This window comes from Tamandua tetradactyla, chromosome 14, assembly GCF_023851605.1.
Source record: "Tamandua tetradactyla isolate mTamTet1 chromosome 14, mTamTet1.pri, whole genome shotgun sequence".
Classification (NCBI taxonomy): Eukaryota; Metazoa; Chordata; class Mammalia; order Pilosa; family Myrmecophagidae; genus Tamandua; species Tamandua tetradactyla.
In genome coordinates this window covers 47,514,596-47,526,701 of record NC_135340.1, presented here as the reverse complement: position 1 = coordinate 47,526,701, position 12,106 = coordinate 47,514,596, and positions in this window count along the sequence as shown.

Genomic DNA, 12,106 nt, shown 5'->3' with positions numbered 1-12,106 from the left:
GCAGAGGATGCTGCAGCACCATGAAGCAGAGAGTCCATGAACCAGCAATCTTTGGAGATGAAGAAGGAAAACACCTCCCGGGGAGCTTCATGCAACCAGAAGCCAGGAGAGGAAGCTAGCAGATGATGCCGTATTCTCCATGTGCCCTTCCAGCTGAGAGAGAAGCCCTGACTGTATTCACCATGTGCCTTCTCACTTGAGAGAGAAACCCTGAACTTCATCGGCCTTCTTGAACCAAGGTATCTTTCCCTGGATGCCTTTGATTGGACATTTCCATAGACTTGTTTTAGTTGGGACATTTTCTCAGCCTTAGAACTGTAAACTAGCAACTCATTAAATTCCCCTTTTTAAAAGCCATTCTGTTTCTGGTATATTGCATTCCAGCAGCTAGCAAACTAGAACACTAAAGAATATAAAAATTTGTCATGAGGGGGCTACGCTGGCTCAGCAGGCAAGAATGCTTGCCTGCCATGCCAGAGGACCCGGGTTCGTTTCCCGGTGCCTGCCCATGTAAAAAAATAAAAAAATAAAAAAAAATTGTCATGAGGGACTTTTGAGAAAGAAACAAGATGGCAGAATAACATCTTTTATGTAGACTTCAAAAGGAAATTGTAGATTGTAATAGGCAGTATTCATCAATGGCTGCTAAAATCATCGTGTGAAAGAACAAGGGGTTGATACCTAATGGATAGATCAGGCTAGCAGCACCTGAACACACAGATTAAACTTAACATCATGGGAAGAAGAGATAAGCAGAGATGACGTGCCTCTTAATGTGATCACTATGAAGAAACCTCAATTAAATATTCATGCTGAATCAACCTAACCTGAACCTCTAGATTCAGCTACGTAGCATAGTAGACATTTTCTATCTTAAACCATATTTAAAGGTTTAAAAGAAAGACTGGATTGTGGTGCGCTTTGTCTTGGAAATAGCAATGCAGGGCAAGGTGTAAAGCCTTCCTGGATAGGGCAGTGGTAAATGTGAGGAGGCAAACAGGCAGGTTAACAAACACTGTTTCCCCAGGGCTCCATGGAAGACAGTGGCAGAGAAGTCCATAGAAGAGAAAATCTGGTGAGAGTGAAAGAGAGTCAGCTGGATGGTGAGGAGTCAAAGTGGAGTCCTGAAGGCAGTAGAGAAGGGGGATTCTCCCAGCCTGAGAGACTTAAAAAGGCCCTTTCTTTTGCATGGAGGCTGGACCGGCATCTACAGCAGAAACACTGATTTTCTGCTGACGGTAAAGAAAGAGTTCTAACCTCTTGTCTTGGGGTCTAACAATCTTTCCTCAATGTTCTAGGCCAAGAATCTTCAAAACTGGGAAGGTGGTTGTAACTATCTCCAGGACATGTGGAGAACAAAAGAAAAGAATGCTCTTCACAGTAACCAGAGGAAGGCATATGGTGCTGACGCTATGAGACATTGATCCTGAATCAGGAATAGGACACACAACTTTGGAAGGGTTTCCAATGGGGCCATTTTAGATTCTGTCCTTGCTGCTGGAGAACAGAAAGAAGGAAACAAAGTTTGTTGAGTGTTTTCCACAGCTGTTTCCCACAGCATGTGTCAGTGTGTCAAAAGGCAGTTGCCCTCTCTTCCACCTCCAATGGTATTGGCCTCCTTAGGATGGCTCTTAAATTACGATGCATTTGCCTCCAACAATTTAGAATGTTCCAGGACTCACCTGGGATTGCTGAGAGGACCAATTCTGCACTTGAATAATTTTTGCCAGGGAGTTGGGATTTGTCTGGGTTCGGTTTCCTGGAGGTGATATGTTATTGGAAAACTGGAGCCCTCTGCTTGATCTACAATCTCATGCTCCCAGCCACACAACAAGAAGCAGCATGACTACCCAGTCCACACCTCCCAAGCCTTCTGGAATAGAATTCTGTTCTTTTGATGAGACTGCAAAGGACCTTTCCTATTTACCCAGCCAGGCACAAAGGCAGCAGAACCATCCTTTTCTCTTCCTCTTCCCTTTTGAAATCTTTCAGAGACATTAGGCTTCTCTCAGAAATGTCATAGGAAGCAGCCATAGCCACAGGCTTAGGCAAGGGAGCAGAAGTATCCAGGTCCCTTATCTGCCACAGAATCACATGGTGGTCACCCAAGTGCTACTGCTTTGGCCCAGGGGAAAAGGGGATCCTGAAAAACAGGAACAAGAATTTAAAGTAGCAGATGTCACCCAGATTGTCAGCTAGCGGAAGTCAGAAAGCTGGTCTCTATTGGGAGGATTGTGGGGGCAGGTAGAAGCATCTTCTGGAGAAAGGGTATGGTTAATCATTAGATATACTACTTGGCTGGTGGGATGTACAGAAGAGAACGGGAGAAGGAACAGTAGGGGGTGTGGGGTGAAAACGATTGAATAGCACTGTTTCTGGAGGCTCTTCTTTAAATAACTCATGGAGAATACTGATCTCGGTATAATGTATGTGTGATGAGGTGGCCACTAAGAGATGCTGCTACTAGAAGGATGCAGCAGTGAGACCAAACCAATAAAGCAGATGCAGTGTGGAAAGGCCCATGAGTAGCTCCAATGAGCCAATGCCCACGTTTTGGAAGGGGGTGTCGTTGCAGAGTCAGATGGAATGGGAAATAAAGAAGATGGAGCCTCGGACTGCTGAGCTGCGTTATGATGGAGCAGGACTGACTGTTCAGAGCCTGGTTAGTCCTGCATCTGCGGAAGTCCCCACTTCCACAGTCTGGTGATCTCACTGTTACCACAAAACTAAAGTATAACAAAACAAAATAAATACTGCTTCTGCTTTTACAGCCACAAACTCACCTGGACCCCTTTTGTAGGGTTAACAGTGGTAGTCAGTGGACACACTGTGTAAGGGAGGAAAGACTCACCCTCAGAGCATCCAAACCAAAGGGCAGCACTGAGTGAGTCACGGGGTCCCTCATCACTTTGCAATCAACATGAACTACTCCATAATTCAGGCTGCAAAATATAGTCACAGCTCCTATATATTTTTTCAATAGTCATTCAGGCAAACATCAAGCTTATTGACAAGTCGTCCAAAATCTCCTTCCTCAGTTTCCCCCAAACAATTGTCTATGAACCCTAGTGTTCTTCATCAGTCCAAACAGGGGAGAATCACTGGAGTATGGTTAGCCACTGCTAGAATTTCTTGATACCACGCAGCATGTGATGCTTGATCTTGCATAATGCTGCTGACACACACCGGGTGGGATACAAGGCGAAGTCCTCAACTTGACTCTTCACTTATAGTCACAGCTGCTTTCCAGAGGATAAGCCAGCTCCAAGGGTATAAGGAGCTGTTCCAACATGTGCCACCTCACTAGCTTCTTCCCCTTCCCTCCCTATGAGAATCAATGTGGTGGCTTTTTAAAAGTTATTAAAAAACAGACCAGGTCTAGTTTCACCCTTTTCCCAGGACAATTGGATCTAACATAACCAAGAGAGGCAAGTGGTCCTTCTCCCACTGAATCCTTTTTTGCCTGTTCTAGGTGGTCTGTACAGTGTCCCCTTAAACACAGAAGAGGCTGGCATTTGAAGCAGCCCTTTCCATGGGCACCCAGTTTAGTCTCTACCTTGATCCCCAATTTGATACAGAGGGAGTTGCGTGGTGAGCTATCATCAGGAAAGTTGTAGAGGGATTCCTACATTGAGTAGGAGAGTAGCTGAGAATCTTTTTAAGGTACTGTAATTCATTCACAGATATTTCATGAGTCAAGATTGTGCCGGGCAGGGAGACAAAATTGATATATGAGCCCAAGGACCTCAAAATTTCAAGAGGCAGGCAGATAGGTGATACAATACATGGCAAAATGTGTGCAGGTGTAATGAGGGCAAAGAAGCGGCATCTCTAGTTCAGAGCAGATGAATCTAGTTCAGGCTTCCAGGAAAGGAAGCCAGAAGGTCATACTTGAGCTCAGTCTTGAAGGAATCTTTGAAGGAGAGAGAAGGGAAGGCAGACTCTTTCAGGAAAAGGCATGGATGAGCAAAGGTGTAGAGGAGAGAGAGAGAGACAATAGCACATTTGGGAGTTCAGTCTGGTTCTAGTGTAAGGGGCGACACATAAGGGAGAGAAGGAGATGAGTCTGTTAAGGGCAGCAGAGATTGTCACTAAGAGGCTAATAGTGTGGATTTTATCCTAAAGGAGATGGAAGTCGCAAAAGGATTTCATTAAGGGGAGAGGTATTAACAAGTTTACATGTTAGAAAGGTCACTGGCAACAGTGCACAGGCCAGGTCAATGACTGTTGAAGTTTATAATCTATAACAGAAAGAATAGGAGGAAGGGGCAAGAGAAATAGCAATATTGAAATGTCAAAGCACATAGAATTTCCAGGTCTCATGAGCCCTGGAAGCTATTTGTAAAGCTGGGTTGATTTAATGCTGGGTTTGCATACTCCATCTCAATATTTCAGAATATTTGTCATTTCTAGGAGAATACAGACTCAAAAGTATTGGGTAGATCTTCCTCCAAGGAACTTTCACCTAGAAATAAAGTCAGGTGAGGCTATCATTTACCCCAAACCCCCTGACTGCTCTCTTATCACCCTCTCTTGTGTTCTTGTGGAACTCCACGTGTTCTTCCATGCAGTCCCTATAAGAAGGAATAATAAAGAAGGAAAAATAATAAAGGAAATATTTAAAAATAATGCAGAGTAGGTTCTATATACACGGTTTATTTAATCCTCTCTGCATTTTATAGATGAGGCAGTTGAGACTAAGAGGTTGCATGACTTAACCAGAACAGACTTGGAATTTGGATTTAGGTTTCCTAAACTCTGTAGTAGATTTTCCTTCCCCTGTACCCGACTGCTGCTGGAGACTTATTTGCTTATATGTCTGCCCCACTTTACCGGATTATAAGCTCCTTGAGGCCAAGAATTGTGCCTCACTTTTCTTCATAGCCTGGTACCTCCCATAGGGCCTGATAAAGGCACTGAACATTATGGAATGTTTTAAAGGAGTCACAAAAGGTTGATCATCTTAGAGTATGTGTAAAGAAAGAAGGGTGGTATTACCTCTTACTTTGGTGGGGTTGAAAAAAGTTGACTCTACATTTTGTTATGATTCTCAGGTCCTTTTTAGGATCTGCCAGTAGAACCATCCTCTTCTTCCTTGTGTCAGGCCCAAGTATCGGCAGTCCAGGAAGTCTCAAAGCACAGAGTTTTTACCAAATACCTAAACTGGCTGCACACCAAGGGCAGCTGTGCATGCTTCTTTATTAGAAAAGAGACCAGATCAATGTGACAGATCTGCTCACCGTGAGGGCAGATCCACGGGTAGCCTTCGGCTTGGGTTATGCTATACGTTGATGATGCTTCTCTGACCATGGGAATATTCCATGTGGGCAGCACACAGGGCATGTGACAGCCAGTAGCTAGTATCAAGTGCTATGGCAACAGGCTTGGCAATTACGGCCCAGAGTCCTTGGAAAACTGGCCAATCAATGAGGAGCTTGCTTTGAGGCTAGAGGTGAGTCCCAAGGCAAGCCTGGGGAGTGGGTCAGTTTCATCACCTCTCAAAAGCAGCTTCTAGGACATTATTCACAAGATCTATTGCAAAGCCAGACCCACCAAAAAATGAGTGTATCTTGAAAAGAAACATTCCCTGACAGCCTCCTGAAGCCTGGCTTTTTACCAATGGCCTGAGCCGAGCAGGATTTGGGGGCTGGGGGCTGGGGACAGCCGGGTGGGGGTGCTTGCTCCTCACATACCTGACTTCCTACTTCTAAAGGAAAAAAAGAGACTTTACCAAGACTTTTTGGCTGTCAAACAGCTCTCTCAAAACAGTTTGGTGACTTAATTGTAGATGAATCAGAAACATCTGGATCAAATTTCCTCCTAAAATACATTTGGGTTTGGCAATTAAAAGAAAATGTGTTGAATGTAGCAGATTTGGTGGCCAGAAAGCCCCAAGAGAAGGCAGGGGCTACTAAAAATTAATCTAACTATTCAGTGAAAGAAAGCTTGATTGCTAATGGGCTCAGAAGGAAACCATGGGAAAAAATTGGCAAGAGATTTACAAATGCCACACCTTGGCTTCTGAAGTTCGTAAGCAAAAGCAGGGTGTTTGCGAAGATTCTAGCAGAAATATGTCCTTGAATTTGGTTTTAGAAGCGTCATAACTTACGTTATAAAGAAAGAATCTTTTAGAAAAGAGCTGCCTTTCTAGGATGTGAGAAAACACATCTTAATAGACTACATGTTCTATTATTTGATGAATTTAATGTGGCAGAAGCAACGGCCCAAGTTGCTCAACAATTGTAGGGGCCCAAAACTGAGCTATGCTTCAAGGTTTGAGAGATTTATATGAGATGTATAGTTATAGTTTTATACAAAGATATAGAATGCAGTTAATGGGGTGCTTTATCAAATAAATCTTGAGCAAGAATGCACTTTCATCGGGTACCTGATCCTATAACATCACAAAGTAACAGGGTAAATAGGCACAAAAACTTTGTGACTAAATTTGCGTTTGACCCTGGAATCTGTCACTTACAAGTTCCGCGGCCCTGAACAAGTGTATTTAATCTCATTGGACTTCAGTTCTCTCATTTGCCAAATGGAAGAAATAATCCAAACCTCATACCATTGGTGAGGATGAATTCCCTGCATGATAGCACCTCTGTTAAATTTCCATTTGGGTGTCAAATTCAGAATTAGTTAGATTTCAGTGCAAGAAACACATTTACTCTGGGTATTTTCAGATGAAACAGATTTAGTACAAGGGATTAGAGCTAACAAAAATCATCCGAAGAGGTGGAGCAGGTGCCAGGTGTCCACAGCTGGGGCTTCACCAGTTTAAGAACCCAGAGGTAAGGGGGCGGTAGGTGATGTTGCTGTCACCCCACTGCAGTTTCTGTGTGACACCACTAAAGCCCGTGTCTCAGTGCGGGAATGTTGTGTTTGCCTACAGCAACTGCCTCTCATAGCAGAAATAGCAGCAGAAAAATAATCTCTCTTTCTATCTCTTCCATCTTCAAAATTCGTGAAAGTGCATTCATTTGGTGTTCTGGTTTGCTTCCAGAATTGTGGCTGTCAGAGAGATTCAGGTAAAAATAATTACTAGCTTTCTGTCCTCTGTAATGTAACATGGTGCCTGGAAAGTGATGGGAATTGAGGCTGAGCACCAATTGACCATAACCAGTATTTAAAGCACTCATCACAATGTTAGCCTATGCTAGTGTCATAAATAATACCTTTTATTATTAATAGATATTACAGATTTAAGAAGGCATTCACATACTATTCTTCTTAGAAGTAAAGGCAGCCCATATAATATTTTTTTCCATCTTTTCTGTCAAATATAGAATCAGGAAATATTATTATCTATATTTTCCATATAGGGTTAGCCAAAGCACAGATAAGTTGAATGCTCTGTCAAAAGTTTAACTAAGGTCCAGAAGCTAATTCTCAGTTTAGCCAACAATTTATCACGTGTGGCCAAATGGTGGATTGTAGAATTTTAGGGACTATTTCTTCCAACCATTTTGTTTGATAAAATGAGAAAGTGTGTTCTATGGAAGGTGAGTAATTGCCCAAAGTCATGCACTCCACAAGCAACAAAGATGCCAATCAAACCCAAGCTGTATCATTATTGCCTCACCTAGGTTCTATTTTCCCTCTAGATGTATAGTGGCATGAATGAAAAAAGGTGAAGATGGAAGGCTTTTCTTTATAATTTTTCACTATGCTTTGACCTTTTTGTTGATTTTTGAATTGGACTGTTAGCTTATTTATCCTCCACAGATTTGGAAGCTTTTAGCCTGGATGATGCCATTTTAAAGTGTCCGACAGGGGACTAGTGCATCATATTTAGATTACATGTCATCCAAGAAGGTCAGATTACTTTGCAGTTAGTCAATCAGGCCCCCGAAGGATCTGAGAAAGGTTGGCCTAGGAAATAAGGAGTTATTTTCATTATAAGAGCAGATGAATTTAGGGAGTGACAGGGGCCAATGAAAGAGAATGGAGGGCTGCCCTGACATTCTAGTCACCACAGTGCAAAATTTTCCAAATCCCTTTTTACATATGCCTTGACTGTTGATTAATCAAAGATGTCTTCAATAAATTCACAACTCAAACCACATTGCAGCTTTTTTTTTTTTGAATAAAGAGGAGGATTGAAAATGTGAATATCGTATTTCTTCTATTTTTACAAATGGTTGTGTTCTGTACAAAACACTGTCAGCAGCTAATGCTGCGTTTGTTAATATTCTCAGAACAACCGGGCATGCAACCAAAACTGTAACATTCCTGAATGAAGTATGATCAGATGCTCTCTGATGCAGTTTTACATCTTCCCTCACATCATAAGAGAAAGGGCTTTTTGGATACATTTTGTGAACACTGAACAAAGTAAACAGCTTTTCTCAAGAAGCCAGAGTGCTTCCCCCCTGATTCATTGTAGATGCCAGTGAGAGAATTTCCTTTTAAGCTAAAGCAATTTACAAATTCTTCTTACTGAATCAATTTGCATATTTTTATCACCCCTATTTTTAATACGCAACTTGTCTTGCTGAAAGTTCATTTCGTTTTGTCCCAAGCATTTGTGATGCTCGGAAGAAAAGAAGCAGAGTTCATTTAAAACACTCTTGTTTATGATGGATGAAACCACAGACTTTTTGTGATGTTAACCCATCACAGAAAGGGAATCTGAACATCAGAGTATCTGTGTTTGGAGAGAAGGCACACCAAGGAGAATGGGCTCATTTCAATTCAGTATATTATAGGAAGGAAAAGATCAAGGAAGAGCTGGTCTTAAAACTGTCAAAATATGAGAATTTGATGGGAAGAAAGAATGAAAACAGAGCTGTTGGAAATGCAAAGATAAAAGAATTGGATCCAGACATGTCTATGTATTTTCCCAGAGATGGAAACTGTACTAGCAATTTGGAAAGAGATATCGAGAAACAATATGCATTAAATGTTGAGCCCTTCTTACAGCAAGGAACTTGGAAGGCTCCTCGAACACATGGCATAGAGCCTTGTGCTTCATCTACATATGGCCTTATCCTTGGTGACTGATGAAGGGAGAAATGAAGTTTCATAAGGAATTAAACACAGAAGAGTAGGCTAAATCCTATTTCAGAAAAACACTATGGGAAGTTTCTAGTGTATCGGCAGAGTATTAATGAACACAGCCTTTTAAACACATTGCAGTAGATAACATATGTAACTTCCTTTAATTCTTCAACAACCCTGTGATGTAGGTATCATTTTCCCGATAACAGAATTGAGTTGTGATTGAGCTTAGGAGCAAACAGAATTCTTTCCACTATCCCAGTATTCTCAAACCTGGCTCCTAATCAGAATCATCTGGAGAGCCCAGGAAATTCTGATTCAGTAGTCTAGAGCAAGCTCTGGGAATCCAATTATTTAAAAGTTTCTCCAGTGACTCTGATACACAGTCCACTCAGGGAAACATCGTACACAGTCATAACCAGAAGTGGAGGAGAATGGGGAAAGATAGTATGTGAGAGCAGGGGTAGAATATAGGCGCCCTACTGCTTTATAATCCATCTGGTTACTAAATTAATGAGGAGCCTGCTAAAATATACCCAGCCAGTAGTTTCCCTGAGTAATTAGTCACGCAAAATTCTACCAGATATGAAAAATCTGTTTTGGCTTCACCTGAATTTATTTATATGACCCTGAATCTTTAAGCCAGCCCAACTCCTCCCAGGTGGTCACCAGATACTCCTGTGGTTGGGAATTGTGCTGTCAGAAGCCCTGCCCTGTTCCTTTAAGATATATTAGTATGAGATACTCAGGTGTTCATCAATAAATAGTAGAGGAAGAAGCATTTGCAACCATGGGTATTCTTTCAATGTCCTTGGCTAGTTTCTTGACAATGTCTCAAAAAGAGTAAAAACCAAATACAATTAGTTGCAAAATGTGCATTATTCCTGGCCACAGATCCAAACAGTTCTTTCTCTTATTCAACGTCACCTTACTCTTTTGTGCCAGGCAAAGAAAACGAACTATAGCTTCCCAAAACAAAACTTTAAGGTTTTTAGAAACACAAGGGAATAGTGCATTATTAATTTCTCACTGAACTTTACTGTGTTATTTTTAGTGGAGTGGATCCCACGCTACCTGGCAGGCCATGAAAATATACTCCTCCCACAGGCCTTTCCCGATACTCACTCACTTCTTTTGGGTCTTAGGAATGTTGTCTCATGATGGGTGTTGTGAGTCAAATTTAAGACAGGAGTTGGTAACTCAGTGGATGGGGGACATGGGGCCTGCAGAGATGGGCCCTCTAATTCCACAACAAAGCCAAGGGCAGAGGCTCCATGGCTGCCCTAGGATCCAGGTGACCCTCTAAGCTCATTTCTCTAGTGAACTCTGGTTAAAGTGTAGAAGCCAGAAGTAGAAAAAATGGGTTGTAGAGCAAGGCTGATAACATGGAGGAGATGGATGACGACTCTGCACTTTTTCTTTATTCACTCAACAAATGCTTCTGAGCATCTGCTGCATTCCAAGCACCATTTTAGAGGCCAGGGTGACAGTGAGCCAGGCAGAGATGATTCCTGCCCTCACGGAGCTTCTAGGGGAGTGGAGAATGTGGATGAAAAATAAGGAAATCGTATTAGCTTCCCGGGGCTACCATAACAAATAACCACAAACTTGGTGGCTTAAAACATGAGGGATTTATTCTCTCACAGTTCTGGAAAATTGAAGTCCAAAATCAAGGTGTTGGAGAGCCATGTTCCCTCTGAAAGCTCTAGGGGAAAATCCTTTCTTGCTTCTCCAACTTCTGGTGGGTCCAGGTGGTCCCTGGCCTGGGCAGCAGAACTCCAATCTCTGCCTCCATCTTCACATGATGGAGAAAGGCCTTCCTTTCTCTGCGTCTCTGTGTGTCCTCTCTTGTTATAAACACACCAGTCATTGGATATAGACCCCATCCTACATCCAGAATAACTTTATCTTGAAATGTTAGCTAACCAAGGATTTGCAACCTGTTTCCAACAAAGGTCACGTGCTGAGGCTCTCGGTGGTTGCTATTCAACCCACTATACAAAAATGAACAAAAACTGAATAATTTCAAAGTTTGATAAAAGCTAAGAAGAAAGAGTTTTAGGCAACGGAGGGACATGATCTGATACATGATTTAAGAAGTTTATTCCAACTGCTGTGTGTTAGCGACATTGGGAATGTGGAAAGCAGTCAAGAGGCAATTGTAGTAGTCCAGGTGGGAAATGGTGGTGGTGGTGGCAGTGGAGAAGAGATGGGATGGATTTGAGCTGCATACCTGAACTGCCATTGGCAATCAACTGTTGACACAGGTCCCAAAGCTGATGGAATAAAATAAATGATTGGAGCAAAAATAATGGGACTTGGAACACATTTGTTATGATTCAACGGTCTCCTTTGTTTTAAGCTACCTACTTTCTTTGGGCTTAACAAACACCTATTCAGTGAGCATCTTTATACGGGGCACTGTGCTAGACCCACACAGCTCATGCACTCAAGGAATCTATGTTTCATTAAAGAAATAACTTCAATAAATTGAAATTATAAAAACCATAGAAGATGCTGAAGGGTCTGAGAAGGAGGCTTGAAATAAGGGTTGGAATACAACAGGAAGAGATGAGGACGGAAGAGTCTAAGTGGAGGGAATAGCAGGAGCAAAGGCATGGAAGTGAGAATCTCTGGCACTGCTGAGGGAGCATTAAGTGATCCTGTTTGGTTCAAGTACTGAATTTGCAGACAGAAAGTTAGATCAAGACCATCCGGCAAGCACTGAGCATGAGTCTTAGGAGCTGGCACTTATGCTCAGTGTTCTTGTTTGCTAGCTGCACAATAACCAGAAACAGAATGGCTTTTAAAAAGGGGAATTTAATGAGTTGCTAGTTTACAGTTCTAAGGTTGAGAAAATGTCCCAATTAAAAGAAGTCTGTAGAAATGTCCAACTAAAGGCATCCATCCAGAGAAAGATAACTTGGTTCAAGAAAGCCAATGAAGTTCAGGGTTTCTCTCTCAAGTGAGAAGGCACATGGCGAACACAGTCAGGGCTTCTCTCTCATCTGGAAGGGCACATGGCAAACACAGCGTCATCTGCTAGCTTTCTCTCCTGGTTTCCTGTTTCATGAACCTCCCTGGGAGGCATTTTCCTTCTTCA